A 23832-nucleotide genomic window follows, 5' to 3' on the forward strand; every position below is an offset into this window, starting at 1 on the left:
ATTGAAATTAAAAACTTTTTGATGGCATATCATAGCCTGTAATTGTCACAGTTTTGGAATTTAAAAAAAAAAAAAAAAAAAAACGTAAATTGTTTTAAATACTATTAATAAAAAATTATAATATTGAAATAAAAAGAAATAGTTTTTTAAGTTTGCTAGTCGGCAAAAACATCAAAATTCAAAATGCAAAAAATAAAATACAAAATTGAACTCAATTCAACGGTTCGAGAATCGCTTTTTCAATAATCACATACCCTTAGTTACCTTAATTACCCTTAGGCACTGAGTTCTTCATGTTCGATATCAGGGGCCTTGAAAAGTCATGGTTCGATTTTGACAATTTTTCCACAAGTGATGTCACAGCTCAAATACAGTATATGTGTAATGTTTTATTCCGCTATCTTCATTTGTTCCTAATGTATATATGTATTATAAAGTGAACGAATCAAAAGAATTCAAAATTGAGTTATATGGGAAGTAGTAGTGGTTGTGAACCGATTTCGCCCATATTCCAGCCGCGTCATCAGGGTGTCAAGAAAGTGTTATATACCGAATTTCATTGAAATCGGTCGAATAGTTCTTGAGATATGGTTTTTGACCCATAAGTGGGTGACGCAACGCCCATTTTCCATTTTGTAAAAAAATCTTAGTGCAGCTTCCTTCTGCCATTTCTTATGTAAAATTTGGTGTGTCTGACGTTTTTCGTTAGTGAGTTAACGCACTTTTAGTAAGTTTCAACCTCACCTTTGTATGGGAGGTGGGCGTGGTTATTATCCGATTTCTTTCATTTTTGGACTGTATAACGACTGCAGAAAGTTTGGTTTATATAGCTTTATTGGTTTGCGAGTTATATACAAAAAACCTATTTGGGGGTGGTGTCACGCCCACTTTTCCAAAAAAATTATATCCAAATGTGTCCTTCCCTAATGGGATCCTATGTTCCAAATTTCACTTTCATACTTTATTTATGGCTTAGTTATAACACTGTATAGGTTTTCGGTTTCCGCCATTTTGTGGGCGTGGCAGTGGACCGAATTTTGCGAAAGCAACCTCCTCAGGGTGCCAAGAAACATATGTTCCAAGTTTCATTAAGATATCTTAATTTTTGCTCAAGTTATCGCTTGCACGGACAGACGGACAGACATCCGGATTTCAAATCCACTCGTCATCCTTATCATTTATGTATATATAACCCCATATCTAACTCTTATATTTCTTGGTGACACAAACAACCGTTATGTGAACAAAACTATTATACTCTGTGCAACAGGTTGCGAGAGTATAATAAAAAAATAAATATTCTTGTTTTGAAAGAAAAAAGGATGTGATATTGCTAGAATTAACTAACACTAACATAAATTGAATTTAAATTTTTTTAGTTCAAGAAAATATTTATCAAAATTTTACTACAAAGAATTCTCGACATTAATTAAAGAATATTAAATTCTAATAGTAACAATGTTAATCAAAAGTGCTTAAAGATAATAAATGTCATGTAATAAAATTTGACCTCAAATACGACGATTAACTGGTTTTACTTCTAATAAGGGTAAGTTAAACTTACATTTATTGATTTAATAAATTAATTCTTTTTTATTCAATATGTTATATATATAATAGCTTAAAATTCTCAGAGCATTAATATTTCAGCATTAAAGTAGTACCTTCCAATCGGGTTCACAGTGGGGTATGAAGGAAAAATATTGAGATTGCACAATATGAATATATATATATATTTTTTTTTTTTTGAGTCCGTAAAAAGAAATGCTTTCTAGGTCGAATAATTTTCGTATGTTAGTCATTCAACTCGAAATAGTTTCAATATACAATCGAAGCTTATATGGCCTAGTACACTTGCAAGAGAATCGTCAGCACGAATTGGAACCTTAAACCTAGTATAATCATGTGGATGTATACGGCCGTCATTAGACAAATACTTACATAAATAGGGGACAATACAAAGAGCAGCATGTGCAGGGGTTACTGATGCTATCCAGTAATTTCCAACTGATGCTCTTAAGGTGAACCTGCATCAACTACCCATAGACATCTATATTCATAAAATAACAGCATGTTCTGCAATAAGAATAAAGGAATTGGGTGGTTGGAATCAGATGAACTATGGAGTGATATCCTAAGCCAACTCAGAGTAAACGTCAATAAATCAGACTACATTCTCCCAAATTTCGATTGCAATAGTAACTTCCAGGTGAGGATACCCTCTAGACGCGAATGGAGAAGGACATAAATGGGGAGGAAGGTACTATCTCAGCCTCTACCAACGGGTTCAAAAATTGGACTGCGGAGTAGGCACGGGAGTTTATTCCGATGATCTGTACATTTCTCTCTCTATCCGACAACCGAACTCGGCCAGCATCTTCCAAGCGGAAGTGCTGGGAAGGCCTGCGAAGCTATATTGAAAAACTATGAGAGGATGCATAAAGCATAAATAGCCAGGCCTTGGCCTTGGCGTCGCAAATGACTAATTCCAGCATAGCCCTTAACTGCAAGAAGACACTGAGCTCACTAGTACCACAGGAACAATTTGCGAACTAGTAGGGAATAATGAAACAACTTTCCAATTTCTCTGTGAATAACCAGCCCTATCGCAGATTGGACACAGAATATGTTGAATCCATCAGACAGCAAACCTTGAGTGCATGTCTACAAAGAGCATATCGAACATTAGTAGGAGGCAAATTCTAATCAATCCTATAACCACCCTAACTATTCCTCTATCCATCCACACAAAATGAATAATACACCAAAAAATTATTTATTTCTAAAACAACAACAAAATAATTATTCTAACCAATTTGTGGGCATAATTTCCATATTTATGCATTTGTGGAAACATATAGCACACACATGCGCATACATATGTTTGTGTGCGCGTGTTCGTTCCATGCGGCCTTATTAATTTAATCGCAATATGTGTGGCTGTAATATTTCATAGTAGCAATTATTGAATTTTCACACTCGATAATTGATGACCCGCAATGCGAGAGATCGCTATTTCACTGATATGCTAAACAAATTCAAATGCAATGGAAATGTCCAAAAAAACTAAAATTTTCATTTAAAGTGATAAAGTAATAAATTATTTAACTCGAAAAAATTATTCAGTGTTAATTTGCTTGAGGCGATTTCAAATAGTGCTGCGTACAGATAAGAACAGTTGTGATTTATGTATATTGAATACGGGAGGAAAGTTGGTAATAGTATAAAATAAGAATTTTAATAAAACAAGTAAGAAAGTAAGAAAGAACTAAGTTCGGGTGTAACCGAACATTTTATACGCTAGCAATTTATTTATTTAATTTAATTAATATAACACACAATTTGACCCACATATTCGTCATATATAGTATGGTATGGTTAAAGTCCATTGAAAATTGAAAACCCTAATATTAGGTAAATGGGATCTAGGAGAAGATATGACCCGATTTCACTGATTTTTGGCACGGAGACATATTATTGGAAACAAATTATTCCCTTTGAATATCTTCAAAATATCTGAGAGACTTACCTATATTTTCGTTAAAAAATAAATTATTAGAAGCACTGAGATCCGCATGTTCCATATATGTAGACTTGAAAAGTTATGGTCCGATTTCTACAATTTTTAGAATGACGATGCCACACTGTAAATGCAGTGTTTGTTCTGTTCCGATAGCTTATGTATTATAAAGTCAACGATTCAGTTTGACTTCCCAGTTCTGGTATATACGAATTAGAAGTGGTTGCGAACCGTTTTTATCCCATTTTCACAACTTATAATTGCCAGGAAAATATTACGAACTGAATTTCACTGAAATTAGAAAGAGTAGCTCTGACATATGGTTTTTGACCAACAAATAGGTTTGAGTGCAACTCTTCTATACCATGTTTTTAATGAAATTTAAGGTTTCTGGTGGTTTTACTTACAGAATTAAAATATTTTTAGTAGATTTCAACATAACTTTTGTATGAAAGGTGGGTGTGGTTATAATCCGATTTCCTCCATTTTTGAACTGTAGAAGGGCGTGCCTGAAGAAAACGACTCTAGAAAGTTTGGTTGATATATCATTTATGAGATATGTACAAAAAACTTAGTAGGGGCAGGGTCACGCCCACTTCGCTCAAAAAACTACATCCAAATATGGCCATTCATATTACATTCATATCTTTGTTTATAGCTTAGTTATGGCACTTTATGTGTTTTCGATTCTCGCCATTTTGTGGGCGTGGCAGTGGTCCGATTTGGCCCATCTTCGAAAGCAACCTTCCTATGCTTCCAAGAAACACGTGTACCAAGTTTCATAAAGATATCTCAATTTTTATTCAAGTTACAGTTTGCCCAGACGGACAGACAGACATCCGGATTTGAACTCCCCTCGTCACACTGATCACTTTGGTATATACATATAACTCCATATCTAACTCTAACTCGTTTAGTTTTGAGTGTTACATACAACCGTTATGTGAACAAAACTATTATACTCTCCTAGCAACTTTGTTGCGAGAGTATAAAAATATATTTTGCTCTTATACTCTTGAGGGGTGTTTGAGAGAACAATTTTTTTTTTATTTATTCAATATTAAATTTTTATTATTTTTTATTCTAAGCAATTTTAGTATATAAACAGCCTATAATCATGCCACACTCCGCATTATGCAATCAGCAATCAAATTTGTCACGTTTAAAGGTTCTGCGTAGCAAATTTGCACAAATTGTAATTTGTTCGCATCTAAAGCACGCACATCAAACGTGCAGTCTCTCAGTTGACACGGCGTATGAGAAACCAATCATTTTTGGCGCCATGGTCAAAAGTCAGCACCTACAACACCAACAGGCTAACAATATCAAAGATTTCCTGTGTCTGCCTATTTGTCGCTGTCATCATTGACTTACGTTACTATTGCTATTGTTGTTGTTGCTAGCACAACATATGGTTGTGCGGCAAGCTATTATTTTATATACCACAGTTTATCCTTCAAAATTTGTCTGTTTTTGGTTTATATTTTGAACTTCGTTGGCTTACATTCTTCTTTAAGCTCTAAATTATTTGCGAACAATTTATTAGTATAAATCTATGTGTTTATGATCTAATAGAGAAATTGCCATAGATTGCCAAATATTTTGAAATCAACACCATATGAGCCCTGAACGCAGTGTAACTATGAACGTACGAGTAAATTACATCACAGGTTGAGGAAGATACAAATTAATGTGAATTGTGCCTTATCAAGCTGCTGGACTGGCACGCCATATCTGCCGATCTGGAATTGCCAGTGGATTCACTTTTAAATATTTCGTTCTTCTCTCGGAATCCAACTTCTATTACTTTTTGCTCTCTGGTAAGTCACCAAGCGAATCGTCAGAGGTCAATCATTAATTAATGACACAATGTGCAATCTAAGAGCTTCATGATGACCTCATACTTATAAGACTGAGTGTGTAGAGCACTAGTGAAAATATCATATCAGAACTTTTCGCAATGACAAATGTTTAAATGAGCCACATTCGTTCCTCCACCTTAAATACATCCACATTCAGCAAGCATCAACTCACCACACTAATACATAACATTTACTTATATGCACAACACTGACACACCATGATTTCCACATTACCACATTAAACTCCCAACACCCACATAAATACACCAACAGAGGTCGCCACATGAAAGGGAACAAAAATTGATAGACGAACGGATCCGCCATTTTCATATTTCGTCTTCGCGATCAGATGTTTTTCAATTCGCGACTCAGCACTCATTTATAGTGAGACATCACAAGTATAAAATCGAAATTGTTCTCACGCTTAATGTCTGCAATAGGACCGTATTAGTAGATGATCACTACGAATGCATCAATAATCTGTTCAGGTCACATTGAATAGCATATATAAAGGCAACCGCGATCATGTCAACGTTCGCAAGATATTTTTATGGGCAGCACCAATGCCCGAAACACGATTCTACTAATATTTAATACTTGAAATGTAGTAATGAAAATGAATTGTTTCTTTGCTAGCGTTCGACGGAAATAGCCGGCACCAACTAAAAACGCTGCTCATCTAAGTCAGCTTTTACATCAATTATATATCATAAAATAATATGATAAACCCGTATTATCAGTGGAAAAAAAATATCATTTATAATATAATAAGTGTCTGTGCCAGTTAGCTGACAACAGCTGTATATGTGATGTAATGTAACATAGCGCTAATATTTACAATTGCGTACATGTAATCAGAGAGATTTTACATAAACACACCATAATATAAAGCTTTTACTATTCTTAGAAGGATTTGTGATCAATAAAATAATTAAATATTTACTTTACTAAGCACGTCTCATGTCTCGACAGTGACTTAGGCCACAATTTATTAAGGCGTTACATGGGTTGATTAAAAAATTCAAAAAGTTCAATAATTATATTAATATAAAACAAGTAAGGAAAGGTTAAGTTCGGGTACAACCGAATATTTTTATTAAGCTAACACACAATTAGACCCATATATTCGGCATAAAGTCCAAAAGAAAAGCGAAAATAATCATATATAGTATATAGGCTGAGGTAATTCCTAAACCGTTTTCACTCATTTTCATCACCAACATACATTATATCTAAGTTTATATGCTCACTTTATTTGGCTAAGATATTTCACATATTAACCGATCTATAGGGATGTTATGACCCGATTTTAACCAGTTCTGGCAAATAGTGTATCTTATTTGAAGAAAAATATTCTCTCTGAATTAAACAAAAATATCTGAAAGATTTACCGATATTTTCGGTGAAAAATTACCATAAGGCACTGAATTCTTCTTATTCGATTTGATTTTTGCCACAGATCATATAGGGTATTTGTGTAAAGTTTTATTCCGCTATCCTATTGGTTCCTTATGTATATATTATAAAGTGAAGGAATAAGATGGAGTTCAAAATTGAGTTACATGGGAATTTGTCGTGGTTGTGAACCGATTTCATCCATTTTGCACACGTGTCATCCGGGAGTCAAAAGAATTTTATATACCGAATTACATTGAAATCTGTCGAGTAGTTCCTGAGATATGGTTTTTGACCCATAAGTGGGCGATGCCACGCCCATTTTCCATTTTGTAAAAATTTGGTTTATATAGCTTTATTGGTTTGCGAGATTTATGCAAAAAAATTATGTATTTAAATATTCTACTAATATATGGTGCCAAATATTAATGTACTACAATTGCTATTTATCACAATGAACAAGACAAATGTCAATTCTCACTCCTCATTTAGATATAAAGGCTCCGTACGCGAGTGATGCTGATGTGACGATATCAACATCAACAAGAATTGGCGAGATATTGGAGAAATATAAAATTGTTCATCGGTAAAGCTTTATTACCGTCGTCAACTGCAGGTTCGCAATCTTTTGCAGATATTATCGGAGAACCAGTAGGGTATAGCGAACAAGCGGTACTCCTTGCGGGAGATTTTAATGTAAATTTCTCATTGCCAGAAGCTGAACCATTACTAGCGTTCCTCAGAGAGAAATTTTCATAAGAAATGATCAATGGAAGAAATGATCCTACGACAAAAGGAGGTACGACTATTGATGCGGTATTCGCGAGAAATATAGATAAAATAGATGTAAGACATTTCATATCGTATTTTAGTTATCATAATCCAATTGTAAATATTATAGATATTAATCTGTCAGAACCCAGAAATGTTAATTGATTTGGACTTTGGTTTATAAAATGGGCATAATAAATTTATAAAATGTGAATTTAAGAAAGTGTCTCTCGCTAGTTTCCTTTCATACAAAATGATATGCATTTCTTGGAATATCACTAAGAAGTCTAACTTCATCCGCGCGTAGGGACTCCACGCACTCTTTTTTTTTAGTTATATATTTTGTGCATGGATAAATATTTAACGAAGTATTCGGTAATTCAGGCCATAATGTCCAGAGATGCTATTAATTAGAAAAACATGCCCAACACCACCGTGAGCTTTGATCGAACGAAAAGCTTCTATAGTACAATTCACCACACCCAGAATATTTGTATCGATCACATCCTGTATAGCCCGCTGATTATTATCATCCACCAAATTGACGGAGACGATCAATTTGAATGCATCAATAACCTGTTGCTGATGCCATTTTATGGCATCATGTAGTCGATCGCGTGCCGTCGGCTCCACTTGATCCCGCAGCGCTTCGATGCGCTCCTTGCGACGCGCCAGACCCACAACGATCATACCATTGTTCGCTAGATATTTCACACAGGCAGCACCAATGCCGGCACCGGCGCCAGTGACGACGGCAACACGATTCTGCCAGCGTTTCTTACTTAAATTTAACATCGTTTGACGGCAATATTCGGAAAGAACTAAAAACCCTACACATATGAGTGCAGCTTTTATAACTATTTCTGCCATATACGAGTTGATGTAATGAAATGCTAATATTTACAAATGATTTCTAACATTCAAGTAGAATAGTGAAATACATTTATATGTATGTGTATAAAAAATGTACTATTTTATTTTCAATTATTATAAGAAGACTTGAAACTTAGGTATTTATTTTAATCATATGAAGACAGTGGCAGAAGCAGCGGTTTGTTAAAGGGATGATATAGGGGGTTGGCTTATTCTTTACAGAAACAAGGGTTTCGTTCTAATTTTTTCGAAGAAATTAACTGGTAGTTTCACTACAAATACTTCTATCAGTAACTAACACTTAAAACCTGGAGCTCAAGTGATTAAGCGAACTCTGTAGCTTGTTTTTAGGCCCTTATCTTCTTTCATTCCGCAAATATTCACTTTATGTCTCGGGAAAGTAAAAAGGTATTGGAGCCGTTGGATTAAATCTTCGAAATCGAATTCATGAACACGACAAGCACTTTATACAAGTATTCCAGATATCTTGCATATGTCTCTCATTCCTTTGATATATCAGAATAAATGCTGACAACTTTAGAGACTGCTCTAGAATTAATTTAATGTAATTTTATTTTTTACGTTAATTGTGTCTTCTTCTAGTTCGCGACACTTCATCCAATGATCCTGCAACTTCTTCCAGACATCAGAAAATGTGGCGATAACATTCACATTTGACTCAGATATCTGCCTGGCGATTGACTTTTTAACATTGGAAGAAAAAGTCATGGGATCATATGTGGGTTGGGACAGCAGTTCGGAGCCTAGTAAAACTAATTTAGTCACAACAACGGCGGTGCAGTGAGCCAGTACGTTTTCATGATGCATTTTTTTTTGTCTCCAAATGGCTCCGTCATTGTAGAGTCCTGTGACCGTTTTGCCTTTGATCGTAGATTGTGAAACTCATGAAATGGCGATCATCTTCTTTCTGACCACTTCTTCGAATTAAATTCAGCGGTGGCGGTAAACTATTTCGAAGGGTCCTTAGCGGCTGATCCATATTCTGTAAATGGTTATGAAATTATGCATAATTCATTCGAAGTGTGCTTCAACAGCGTCAATCAATGCTATGTAGTTCATCGCGTCTATAGCTTTTTATGCCAAAATTACATGCAAAATCGTGGGGCAAATGTAGCTTTTTGAAATGCCTATAGCCTCATTTATCTCGTGTCTCTTTAATAAGTGGTATGCGACCGTGGACTTTTGTCACGTCGGATGATACTCCGTTCTTTCTTCACCACGATTTGCATTCTCTCCGTCAACCATCAAGTCACCAAGACAATCCTCATAAGTCAATCATTAATTAATGACTCACGGTGAAATCTAAGATCTTTAGGTTGGCCAAACTGATGATGACCTCATGCTTAGGAGACACAGAGTGGGAATTTTCTTATTTGCTAATTAAACAGAGTAAATTCAATTAACCGTTTAGTTATAACCGTATTGCAGCATTACATCCTGCGCCGTTAGTTGACTGCTTTTATAAGAGCATTAAGCTTGTGTCACCGTTAAATATGAAACATACTCATATACTACATGCAGACTAATACTGTATTTATGCGCATTCATTCCTTTTATGTCTGTGAGGGTGCTCAAAGGCAGGCAAGCGAACGCAGACGGAAACGTAAACTAAGTAGTTAAGTATTAAGTTACAGTCTATATCCGTTTAACGAACGAGTTGTATATACACAAACAACAACAACAAAGGAAAAATACATAAAAACTTGAATGTCCTTTTTCTTCCATGCGTATGATGACAGTTGACCCGCATACATACATACATACATACATACATGTTAAGGTTATATGGGATCAGCATAAGGTTGTGCTACGGATAAATGGAGTAGAAGATATACATATACGAGAATACCATATATGTGTTGGTGTGCAGGAATGTGTTGCAAATTGAAATGGAGACATTGCGTAAACTATAACAATTTAAGTAATGCAATCAATAATCGGATATACAGTAGTGGACAATAGGATAGCAGTGCTACTGCTACTACTGCTAAATAAAGAAGAACAGATTAACCTTTTTTCGGTAGGATCGGGTTTAGTTTATTTGGGAATCTGTTTCAGATAGTATTGTTTAGCCAGAGCTAAATAGTTATACAAATTATATACAAAAATATGGGCTTATCGTCTTCGAAACATAGTCGGCTCTCAGTCATAAAATACAAATCCAACCGTTGGCTTCACTGACATACAGTGCTACTACAACCGAAACCTCTATCAGACCACCTAAATTTGAACCTTTTGAATGATGGTGAGTTAATTTTTGGTTCTTTGTATGCATTTAATCCTTCAGAAATATTGAATTAAAGAAAAATTATGGCTTTAACATAGACCGCTTTCACTAAGTTGATGCTAATAGCCTTTTCTCACAGGAGCTAATTGATCAATTAACTGGCCTGTCATCGATTAAAATGCTGATTTATTTCTATTTACCATACAAAATAAAAATTTTATATTTCCACATTAATTTTTAATTGAATTTTAATCGACTTGTAAATGAAATGCAACTCTGCGTCAAAGGCCCCATTTGTAATTATATATACGTTCTTTGTCTGCGAATTGTTGTTCAGGCTGCACGACTAGCAATCAGCTGATGAAACTTTCCAACTTCTTATGAAAAGCAAAAACAAAAATGTATAACAGCTGATCGGTTATTGAGTTTCCGGCAGTGTGAAGGGTAAAAATTTGTTTCTCAATCAAAATTTTAATTGATCAATTAATTTGGCTGTGCGAAAAGGCTATAAGCCTCTAGACTGCTTTCAATCAGCTTGAGGTACAATGTGTAAGAGCATTCAAAATCTATCGATCTTATTCTTCTGAACGTATTCCACAACCGGCTTTTCAGAAATTTAGCTTTATAGCTTTAATCAATTTAAGATACTTAAGAATCTATCACAAGTTACTACAAATCACATTCGATTAATTTTTGTAATTAAGAAGCAAAAACAACCTTTTAAGCCCTCTTTTACATGAACTCCAATGAAGCGATACACTTCGAAACCTGTTTACCATTATTAAATATTTACAAATCGAATTGGACTTGAACAATATTGGTTCATTATTGATTACATATATGTGTGCATAGCAACTCATTGCGAAATTTCTGGTTTTACAAAACGAAGAACTTCTGAGTATATACTGCACACACATTGAAATCATGATTTCCACAATTATATAAAGGAGAGTAAATATTTTAGTTTTGCACCACGTGTGTTGACACTCTTATGTAATTAACACAGAAAATTTAGTACATATGTACATATGTCGGTATGTAAATTTGGTATTTGCCTAGACAACAGTATAGGATTTCGATAGTTATGTAAATTTACATTATTGATTGAACCAATTTTAATGGTCAGCAAGGCATTGGAGGCACTCGAATGGAAATTTGATAGTTTACAGTTGTTTTTTTGTTGACTTTATAGAAAGTATTAGCGGTTAGCAATACCGCCACACAGACAAGTTTACTGACTTGGTGATAGTGTGATACTAGCAGAGCGCTACGGCTTCGCACGGGTTTAAACAAACATTTCATAAGTTATAAGTTATAGGTTTTGAAATTTTGTTCAGCAAGCAGCTGCGAACGCTCGTTCCTCGACTTCCTGGCACTCGATTGCGATGCGAAGAGAATGACTTGCAAGACGATTTTCAGTTTAAGATTAAGATTCTCCATCACGGATCCTTTTTGATACTCTCACCTGGGAACTATTTCCGGAAAGTTGAGATTCTAGCAATAAATATAGCCCATGTTACTCGGGGTGAATGTAGCTTTCCAATGGTAAAAGAATTTTTGAAATCGGCACAGTAGTTTTTGAATTTATTCATTACAGACATACATATAAATCTTTTCTCTTTATAATAGTATATAGATAAGCAACATTTCGAAGAACTGTGATTATTTTGAGATTATTCTTTCTCTGACACAACAACAAGAGCTTCAATAGACATGCATATACTGCCAAAAGGGGCACTACAAAAGTAGACAGATAGAGACAGCAAACGACGCCATATTTTTCCCGATCTTTTGACATTTCTCTTCATTAAGGTTTGCAATTTCACCATGGAAAGAAATACACAACAACACTTCGATATTATTAAAATTTACTACCGAAATTCGGAGTCAGTGTTCTCAACTTTAAGAGCGCTACGTCCAATTAATGGCCGTCGCAACCGTCCTGTCAGATCAACATTTGAGCGTCTAGTGGAAAAATTTAAATCCACAGGCACTGTACAAAATGTTCCCGTGACCGAAATCAGTCTCTCACACGTCATTCTCTAGCGTTGGGCATCTCTGAGACGTCGTTGTGATGTATTTTGCGAAAAGATCTTGGCCTACTTTACAAGATCAAATTGATGGAAGAACGGAAGCCGCTTAACCACCAGAATCGTGGTATGTTCGTGAATTAGGCTGAAAATTAGCAAAAACTTTAAACAGCGAAAAACTGAACTAACTTAAGTTTCTTTATTCAAAATCGGAAAACCAATTCAGCAATTAAATCTAAAGACCACAAGAGTAACTGGCGGCTATTCCAAACTAACTAAATAATTACTTTTATATTCAAATATCCAACATACACATTTTCGAAAGTCCTACTTGAGTACAATTCATAGTCCTATAGTTCCATTTTAGTTTAGCAAATATATATAGTAGTTGTAGTATACAAGGTGAGTACCTTTTTAACACATCATACACCTAATATCCTCGCCTCTAACGGTTTATTGCCTCAGTATGCATTTGACACTTGCGGTGTTTGGCTACTTCTGTCGTTGAGTACTTTATACCTCCAATGTAGATATGAGCACTTGCTGTGGTTGCTTGGAACCATTATTATTGGTGTTAATAAATCTGTCTGTTCTGTGTTGAGTTAGAACTTTCTTCGAAAAGCACGTGCAAATAAATTTAGTTTGTTTATATTTTCAATTCCTGCGTCTGAATTTTGCTTTTGTTAATTTGTGGTTTAGTGTGAAATTATTGTAGAACGCTTTGCATAGTTGCATCATTCTGGTTATTATGTGATTATTGAGAATTTACGAGCTCTCTACACTAATTTGCCGTCTTCTTTCTTGGAAACTGCAATGTATACTTTGCATGAGAATATGAGTGGTGGATGAAATATGTTAAAGCTCATCACAATAGAAGTAGAAAAAATTACTTTTATAATAACCAATAGATGTTATTATGAGAAATTATTATATTTTTGAGCCATAATAATGAAACTGCATTGATTATATAATACAACATAACATCGCTTAAATAATGGCGGTTTTTATTTGTATTTACCCGTCAATTTATTTCACAACACACCAGCACTACTATTACGTATACATACAAGCGAGTGCTGTGTTATGTATGTATGTGTATTTGCACCAACATGCAGGAAGCAATAAAGCGACATGTACTTGATAGTCCCATACAAACTGTCATTCGGTTACAGATACTGGCTGGCGATAACGAATCGTGTCAAAATAGAAACCAAAGTGCATGACGCCAATAACACCGTTAATGCTTGTTAAATTGAATAATTTTGTTTGTTGGTGTGCGCAGTTATAGACATGTTGCTTTGCTGATTTATGTTAATACCCAGTAAGTAAAAATATCGAAACTTTGAGAGGCATATTTGATATAATAAAATTGTAAATGATACAAGCTTTCACTGGGTATTGAAACAAGAGATTTTGAGAGATTTTTCCGTTTTTCGAAGTAAGCCCTCAAAATCGAAATTCGAAATAAGGGTATTTCTAAACTTAATTATTATAACCGGTTGTTGTCGAAAATATAGATATAATCTACGCTTTTCACTTATTTACTAGTTCGGTTCGATTAAAGTGTTCAAGTGTAGAAGTTATAAGTTGGATCTTCGAAAAAAAAAATTTAATATCGAAATTTTAAATTTTGCCAAACCATCTTCAGAAGGAACGCTATGAGAGTTATAGCCTTTTGACACAGCAGCTAATTGATCAATTAACTGACTTCTGTTCCATTAAAACGCAGATTAATCGATCGATTTTCCACACAAAATAAAAATCTACATTAATTTTTTATTGAATTTTAATCGACTTGAAAATGAAATGCAACTCTGCGACAAAGACCGCAATATTTGCAATTATATATACGTGCTTTATCTGCGCTACACGGCGGTTACTAAAAATAGCAATCAGCTGATGAAACTTACCAACTTCTTATGAAAAAAATGTATAACAGCTGATCGGTTATCGAGTAGACGGCAGTGTGAAGGACAAGAACTGGTTTCTTAAAAAAAATTTTAATTGATCAATTAATTTAGCTGTGTGAAAAGGCTATTCAACATATTCGACATTGAGAGAAATTATGTTAACCCTCCGTATAACATATTCACTTCTATCCATTTTTATCGAAAGTAAAATTATTGCCATATATCACCGAACAAATCAACAAAAATAAAATCAAAACAAAAGACAAAAGCGTTGGGCCGTCGGAAGTTTGTTGACACATTTGATAAGATTAATCAACAAAAACAATACGGTAAAAACAATAAACGTTTTATTACTCATTTTCGCGTGGAAATTCGCGCTAAAATTATAAAACTTTCATTCATTGTATTTGTAGTATTTCATACATTTTTATATTGGTGACTTGCCACACAAACTATTAATGAATTTAACTTTAGCTTTTTTTTGCGAAAATATATGACCCATATATAATTAAGTATGTAATTATGTTTGTCATTGCCTGAGATTTCGTATCAGTGTCGATTACTAACTTAATTGAAATGATAAAAAGTTGGAAATTACTTTATTTGATTTATGTGAAACAAATTGAAAACGTGTGCAATAAATCGGCGAACTCTTAAAATGAAATGAAAGCGACAGAAACAAGCGAAAAATAAAAAAAAAATTTAATACATAAATATTTGATTACAACGCATGAGCAGAAAATGTTTACTATAATCCTGAGAAACTACTGTAATTCATTCAACGTATCTTTAATCTATAACACTGTACAACATTCGGCATGGTTTTGGAGCAAACTATTTTTTTTTCCTTTTAAACAAATTATATTATTAATTAATGGATATGTGAGATACTCAAACTTTTCGAACTTCGAATCCACATATTTCGATTTTGAAGACTAACTTCGAAAATCGGCGAAGGCACGTTTTTTTACTTTCGACTCAATCTCATGAAAAAAATTAAAAATTAATTTAGTCCAATACCCGAAAAAATCGATTTTATCGTATAGTGTATGTATGTATGTGTTTGGCGTTGCAACCGTTTAGCCCGTTATAACCGAATCGACGATATTGCGCCACTTCTCTCTTTCCTTCGCAGTTCGGCGCCAGTTGGAGATCCCAAGTGTAACCAGGTCGCTCTCCACTTGGTCCCTCCAACGGAGTGGAGCCCTTCCCCTTCATCGGCTTCCTCCGGCGGTTACTGCATCGAACACTTTCAGAGCTGGAGTGTATTCGTCCATTCGGACAACATGACCTAGCCAGCGTAGCCGCTGTCTTTTTATTCGCTGAACTATGTATGCCGACGTATAACTCGTACAGCTCATCATTCCATCGTCTGCGGTATTCGCCGTTGCCTTTGTTCTGAGGACCATAAATCTTGCGCAAAATTTTCCTCTCGAAAACTCCTAGTGTTGTCTCATCTGATGTTGACATCGTCCAAGCTTCTGCACCATAAAGCAGGACGGGAATAATAAGCGACTTGTAGAGTTTGATTTTGGTTCGTCGAAAGAGGATTTTACTTTTCAATTGCCTACTCAGTCCAAAGTAGCACCTGTTAGCAAGAGTGATTCTGCGCTGGATTTCGTGGCTGACATTATTGGTGTTGTTGATGATGGTTTCCAGGTATACGAAATTATCTACTACTTGGAAGATATGACTGTCAACAGTGACGTGGGAGCCAAGACGCGAATGCGCTGACTGTTTGTTTGATGACAGGAGATATTTCGTCTTGTCCTCATTCACCACCAGACCCATACGCTTCGCTTCTTTATCTAGTCTGGAAAACGCAGAACAAACGGCGCGGTTGTTGCTTCCGATGATATCAATATCATCGGCGTACGCAGTACACTCTTATAGAAGATTGTACCTTCTCTATTTAGCTCTGCAGATCGTATTATTTGAGTATTGATCAAAAAAAATATCGGCTGTATTCATGTATCATGTATCCTTTAGTTATGCTCAGTCATTTTATTGTTAGACAATTACTTAGGTTTAGTTTAAGTGAACGTTATCACAAAAATAAATATAAATTATTTTTAAAAATTTCGCTATTAAACTGACATTTAACGTCAAAAAAAACAAAGCAAAACAGAATTGGTAAAAAGACATTTGCATTTCAAAGCATTGTGAGCAGTCATGCACTACACTTACTACAACAAAAATAAATCTAAAAATAATTTAAAAATCAAAATGCTTTTTCGGGCTTCTTCTACTTAAAACATACAAGAATTGATAATAGTATTGCCAATTGACATAGGAGACTTTCTTGACAAGGACGCATGTTTGAGAGTATGTCACAAATGTCAAAATCGTCACTTCATCAATGGGTTACTACCGGAGTAAGATATATTGTTTTATCTTAGAATATCTTAGAAGTGATTATTTATTTATATAAAATACACGAGGAAGATACTGATCTAGAAAAAATAATAAGCCATCGGAATCTTAATAGTTCAGTGATGAAACTGTAGTACTCTAATTTATTATGAACTTATTTTTTCTGTCATTCTTTTAGAATATCCATATCAAAAAATGAGCCAAATTAAAATGAGATGAGAGTCGAAGAAGGTTTTTATTTTATTAATACGGTTAATAACGGTACAACCAATATACATAAAGCGTGAGTTTAAAAATATATTTAATGACATATGCCTGGACTGCTGTTAATTGACTCGCATCATTATCTATTACCACGATTATCGTATACACATTTTCAACTCAATTTACACGAAGTATATATCCACTTCAGTAGATAATTTGAAATTTTTAAAGATTTATTGATGTCATCGATTTTCATATTTATTTACAGATCCTTAAGTACTGTAGTAAAAACGTCAAAATCGAATTAATCAAAACAAAAGATAATAAAATTAGGAATGCAATCACATATGTACTCATGCATTATCTGTTGATAAAAACAAACATAAAATAACATATATCTGGCAACCATAAAATTCGATAGTAGCGATAAATAACGGTGACGCACTGACATAAGCACTAAAAAAATATTTTTTTTTGCTGATGTGCATATTGAGTGCACTATATATTAACTACGAACTTACAGAGGTATGTAAATAGTGTCTCACCTTTTGCCGTGATCGATTATAAAGCTTCACACGCGACATTTACTGTCATTGTTTTTAATTTAATATTTATTTCCAAACGATTATTCCCAAAGGCATGCTACGTTTGTGATATGATGAAAGGTTTATTCGAATATAGAAAGGATGATTCATTGAGAGGTAACTTATTGTATTAAAAAGTGAATAGTAAAAAAACTAAAATACTTTGTATTAATATAATCCGATTTTCCGAAATTTTGATGAGACTTTCTAGAATAACTCGGTTATTCAACACAGCTTACAAAATATGTAAAGCTTTACTCTGAAGCTCCCATTTGGATAATAGTTTCGCTAAAACAGCTGACAACTGGTTTATGCGTCTTCTTTCGAGACTTAACACACGATTGGCGTACGTATGGATTGCTGCCTGACTACGTAGGGCATTGCGCTCTTGAAGTTGAGGCCACTGACTCCGAATTTCTGTAGTAAATTTTAATAATTTCGACTCGTTGTTGGATCGTAAATCATTCCATGATGAAATGGCGAACTTTACTGAAGAGAAATCTCAAAAGAGCTGGATACAATATGGCGTCGTTTGCTGTCACCTTTTGAAAAACCCTTTACATACCATCTATATATCCATAATTTAAAGCCGATCGCCCACTATAGTGTTTGCACAAGGTAAACATTTCACCATATTGGTAATTTCTCACGGACATTACCTCTTATTTACACTATACGACGTACGAAATGCATTCAAACTCACATTTACTTATATACAACTTCTGAGTAAGTGTGCATATGTTCGAAATGGCGTAAATGCATTTTCACCCACAAGTAAATCCTTAGCAAATAATGTGCGTGCCAAACAATGTATTCGAGGAATTGGCAGTGCAAAAATCGAAGTAGACGATAAATCAGTATCTACATATTTATTACGATGAGCAAGAAAATAATTTTGATAAAGAGGAAAGTGTTGGCTGGGTATGTCGAAAACATTTCCTTAATTTATGTGTATTGTTCAGTTTTCTTAGAAAAAAGCGAATATTACTTTAACTATTCGTACGTTCTTATTTAAAAGTATATTTGAATATTTTATATAATAATTAATAATATATATCCAAATATATCCAACTATTAAACATCAGATGCCAAATACGCTCTTAAGCTTTCTTCTCAATATATATTTTTTCTTTTGGCGATGCCATTATTAGTCACTACAGACAAGATAAGTTCTTTCTAACCTTAAATTAATGTTAAATCTATCTTAAATCTATTTGGAGCAGATGTTCTCCGGAAAATGTTCATACACACAGTGAACACAGCAAACCATATTCGTGATGAAATAATACTAACTCAGAAAGTTCATTGTACCGATTGCCACATACCGCTTTATAAGTTTTGTCAACGATTTCTGCAGGTTTTTAGAGCACTAAAACATTAACGTCCATTATAGCTCTTTCGCACAGGAGTTAATTAAGCAATTAATCGTTTTTTTTTCTCGATTTAAGCGCTGTTCTGGATCGATTTACCATACAAAGGAAAAAATCTTATTTCGAATCGAATACAAATCGAGTTGAAAATGCAATGTAACTCTTCGAGTTGTTGTCTAAGCAGTGAACTTGGTTGTCGTTTGTAAAATAGCAATGAGCCGATGAAACTTGTCAACTCCATATGAACAGCGAAAATCAAAATGTATAATAATATCGTTAATCGTGTAGCCGGCTGGTTTCTCAATTATAATCTTAATGTACTAAATTTATTTGGCTGTGCGAAAAGGCTATTATGTCATATTCATTCTGGACACAATTAAGTTGTAAATTAACTAATATTGTTAATCTACAAACACACTTCATTTATTTAATATTTATTTAATAATTGGTATTTGGTAGCCGTCTAGTTGGTGTTTTACTGTCCATGCGGATAAGATGCATATCATAATTTAACTTTTAATTGAATTATTTTTGTTTATAAATATAAAATTTTTTCTGTCGAATTAATCGAATCGACAATCAGGCTCACTGAAAATAATACTTCCTGCTCTTTTCAAGAATATCTCACATGGTTGCATTTTGATATTTGTATCGATTTATTGTCAATTAATTTGGAATTGGGTTAATTGCTTCATTAGATAATTAAATTTAGTTAAAGTTGCTGATATTCCCAAAACTAATCAATTAAGAGTAGATTTTTTCATGTCATTAGTTTGGTTAAACGGAAGGCTTTCATCGATTTTCCTCAATGGCACGTGTACCTAATTAAGTATGATAAATATAAAAACAGTTTTAGCAAAAAACAAGTAAGGAAGGGCTAAGTTCGGGTGTAACCGAACATTTTATACTCTCGCAATTTATTTATTTAACTTAATTAATATTATATAATACACAATTTGACCCACATATTCGTCATATACATATATTGTATAAAGTCCATTGAAAGTTGGAAACCCTAATATTAGGTTAGAAGCACCGAGGTCCTCATGTTCGATATATGGGACCTTGGAAACCTATGGTCCGATTTCGGCGATTTTTAGAAATGGGCTGCCACACTATAAATACAGTATTTGTGCAAAGTTTTGCACCGATATCTTCACTAGTGCTTACTTTATATATTGTAAAGTAAACGATTCAGATCGTCTCCAAAGTTCTGGTATATAGGAAGTAGGTGTGGTTGTGAAGCGATTTGGCCTATTTTCACAACATATTATTGGGAGGTAAGGAAACTATTACAAACCAAGTTTCATTGAAATCGGTCGAGTAGTTCCTGAGATATGGTTTTTGACCCATAAGTGGGCGACGCCACGCCCATTTTCCATTTTGTAAAAAGATCTGAGTGCAGCTTCCATCTGCCATTTCTTATGTGAAATTTAGTGTTTCTGACGTCCTTTATTCCAAATTTTACTATTATAACTTTATTTATGGCAAATATGCCCCCTCCTAGTGCGATCCTTCATACCAAATTTTATTTCCATAGCTTTATTTAGGGCTTAGTTATGACACTTTATGTGTTTTTGGTTTTCGCCATTTTGTGGGCGTGGCAGTGGACCGATTTTGCCCAGCAACCCTCTCACAGTCCCAAGGAACATGTGTTCCAAGTTTCATTAAGATATCTCAATTTTTACTCAAGTTACAGCTTGCACGGACGGACAGACGGACAAACGGACGGACAAACATCCGGATTTCAAATCCATTCGTCATCTTGATCATTTAAATATACATAACCCCATATCTAACTCTTTTATTTCTTGGTGACACAAACAACCGTTATGTGAACAAAACTATAATACTCTGTGCAACAGGTTGCGAGAGTACAAAAATTAAAATAACGTAACAACTTTTTTATTTTCGGCTTATCAACTGTCTACTGTCGTTACTACCAAGTGATCGATTAACACCCTATAGACACCAAGCTTAGATGACTCATTGTAAATTGCTTCGCTTAGATTTATTGCACGCGCTTGCCTCTGATTTTTCATATAAATGTGTATGTATGTACGCTGGTGGCCACATAATTAGGGACAAAATAAAGTTGAGTAAAACACGCGAGGATGGGGTCATATGTAGAAGTTCACGTAAGTGAGGAAAGTTGCTGACTGCCATTCAGTTGGGAGTGGCCAGGAACGATTCTTTTACATGTGGCTCAAGCAGCTCACAACTTCCGGTCTTAGACCAAGTATCCTCTGGGTAGCCAACAGACATCCGTCTGGAAGTGAGAAGGCGAATCCCGCTTATGCGGTTGTGCGTAGGGCTTGGGACCCACCACATAAAAACGAATAACCAGTGAATAAGAAACACAGGCCTCGGATGAGAAACCCCCCTTTTGATGACGACCACGGCAAACGTATAAAGGACTATGATTTAAGGGCATGCACCTGGAATGTCCGGACCCTTAACTGGGAAGGTGCCTCTGCCCAGCTGGTTGATGTCCTCGTAAGAGTAAAGGCTGACATCACCGCAATCCAAGAAATGCGATGGACGGGACAAGGACGGAAGAAGGTGGGTCCTTGTGACATCTACTACAGCGGCCATATAAAGGAGCGCAAATTCGGTGTGGGATTCGTGGTGGGAGAGAGACTCCGTCGTCGAGTCCTGGCATTCACTCCGGTGGATGAACGTCTAGCCACAATCCGCATCAAAGCGAGGTTCTTCAACATATCGCTGATTTGCGCCCACGCCCCGACGGAAGAGAAGGACGATGTGACCAAAGATACCTTCTATGAGCGCCTAGAACGTACCTATGAGCGCTGCCCCCGCCACGATGTCAAAATCGTGCTTGGCGATTTCAACGCTAGGGTGGGTAAAGAAGGTGTCTTTGGCACAACAGTCGGAAAATTCAGCCTCCATGACGAAACATCACCAAACGGTCTGAGGCTGATCGACTTCGCCGGGGCCCGAAATATGGTCGTATGTAGTACTAGATTCCAGCATAAGAAAATCCATCAAGCTACTTGGCTGTCCCCGGATCGAATCACTCGCAACCAGATCGATCATGTTGTGATAGATGGACGACATGTCTCCAGTGTTTTTGATGTGCGTACGCTTCGTGGTCCCAACATCGACTCGGACCACTATCTTGTAGCAGCTAAGATACGCACCCGCCTCTGTGTAGAAAAGCGCACACGTCAACAAACACAAGGAAGGTTCGACATCGAGAAGCTGCAATCACAACCGACAGCCGAACGATTTTCTACTCGACTTGCACTCCTGCTCTCTGAGAGCACTCATCAGCATCTCGGTATAAGGGAGCTGTGGGACGGCATATCAAACTCCTTACGTACAGCTGCAACCGAAACCATTGGCTTTCGGAAAAGCCAAAAAAACAGCTGGTATGATGAGGATTGTCGTCTCGCAGTGGAGAGAAAACAGACTGCCTACCTCGCAATGTTGCGATCGACCGCAACACGAGCGGGATGGGAAAGATACCGAGAGCTGAAGAGGGAAGCGAGACGCATTTGCAGAAAAAGAAAGAAAGAGGCAGAAATGCGTGAGTATGAAGAGCTTGACAAGCTGGCCGACAGGGGTAATGCTCGAAAATTTTACGAAAAGATCCGGCGACTAACTGAAGGTTTCAAGACCGGAGCACACTCCTGTAGGACCCCCAGCGGTGATCTAGTGGTTGATGACCAGAGTATACTGTGTTTGTGGAGGGAACACTTCTCCAGCCTGCTGAATGGCAGTGAAAGTACAACACCAGGAGATGGCGAACCCGATTCCCCAATCGACGACGATGGAACAGATGTTCCATTGCCCGACCGTGAAGAAATTAGAATAGCAATTACCCGCTTGAAGAACAACAAGGCGGCGGGGGCCGATGGATTGCCGGCCGAGCTATTCAAATACGGCGGCGAAGAGCTGATAAGGTGCATGCATCAGCTTCTTTGCGAAATATGGTCGGAAGAAAGCATGCCCGACGATTGGAATCTCAGTGTACTCTGCCCAATCCACAAAAAGGGAGACCCCACAATCTGCGCCAACTATCGTGGGATAAGCCTCCTTAACATCGCTTATAAGGTTCTATCGAGCGTACTGTGTGAAAGACTAAAGCCCACCGTCAACAAACTGATTGGACCTTATCAGTGTGGCTTTAGACCTGGAAAATCAACAACTGACCAGATATTCACCATGCGCCAAATCTTGGAGAAGACCCGTGAAAAAAGGATCGACACACACCATCTATTTGTCGACTTTAAAGCTGCTTTCGACAGCACGAAAAGGAGCTGCCTTTATGCCGCGATGTCTGAATTTGGTATCCCCGCAAAACTAATACGGCTGTGTAAGTTGACGTTGAGCAACACCAAAAGCTCCGTCATGATTGGGAAGGACCTCTCCGAGCCGTTCGATACCAAACGAGGTTTCAGACAAGGTGACTCGCTATCGTGCGACTTCTTTAACTTGATGCTGGAGAAAATTATAAGAGCTGCAGAGCTAAATAGAGATGGTACAATCTTCTACAAGAGTGTACAGCTCCTGGCGTTCGCCGATGATATTGATATCATCGGAAACAACACCCGCGCCGTTAGTTCTGCTTTTTCCCGCCTGGATAAGGAAGCGAAGCGAATGGGTCTGGTGGTGAACGAGGACAAGACGAAATATCTCCTGTCATCAAACAAACAGTCAGCGCATTCG

At 36.0% G+C, this 23832-nt stretch overlaps 2 protein-coding genes and 1 pseudogene across 4 annotated transcripts in view; 1 reads left to right on the forward strand and 2 right to left on the reverse strand.

The window, feature by feature from the left end:
• Fbxl7_1 (F-box/LRR-repeat protein 7) overlaps positions 1 to 23832 on the reverse strand; it is a 280685-nt gene that overhangs the window by 134210 nt on the left and 122643 nt on the right. Inside the window, exon 1 of one of the 2 annotated variants that reach the window (XM_054225171.1) lies at positions 5805 to 5963. The exons of the other annotated variant lie outside the window; for it this stretch is intronic. The gene's annotated coding sequence lies outside the window, so the exon portion shown is untranslated. Of the gene's footprint in view, positions 1 to 5804; positions 5964 to 23832 lie in introns of those variants that run through there. 2 annotated transcript variants of the gene reach the window in all.
• The window catches only part of Npr1_0 (atrial natriuretic peptide receptor 1), a 144819-nt gene that overhangs the window by 556 nt on the left and 120431 nt on the right, over positions 1 to 23832 (forward strand). For both annotated transcript variants that reach the window (XM_054225161.1, XM_054225162.1), the window contains exon 2: positions 1380 to 1549. The gene's annotated coding sequence lies outside the window, so the exon portion shown is untranslated. The remainder of the gene's footprint in view (positions 1 to 1379; positions 1550 to 23832) is intronic.
• On the reverse strand, positions 4741 to 11406 carry LOC105218266 (farnesol dehydrogenase-like; annotated as a pseudogene).

The sequence above is a fragment of the Zeugodacus cucurbitae genome, chromosome 2, assembly GCF_028554725.1.
Source record: "Zeugodacus cucurbitae isolate PBARC_wt_2022May chromosome 2, idZeuCucr1.2, whole genome shotgun sequence".
Lineage (NCBI taxonomy): Eukaryota > Metazoa > Arthropoda > Insecta > Diptera > Tephritidae > Zeugodacus > Zeugodacus cucurbitae.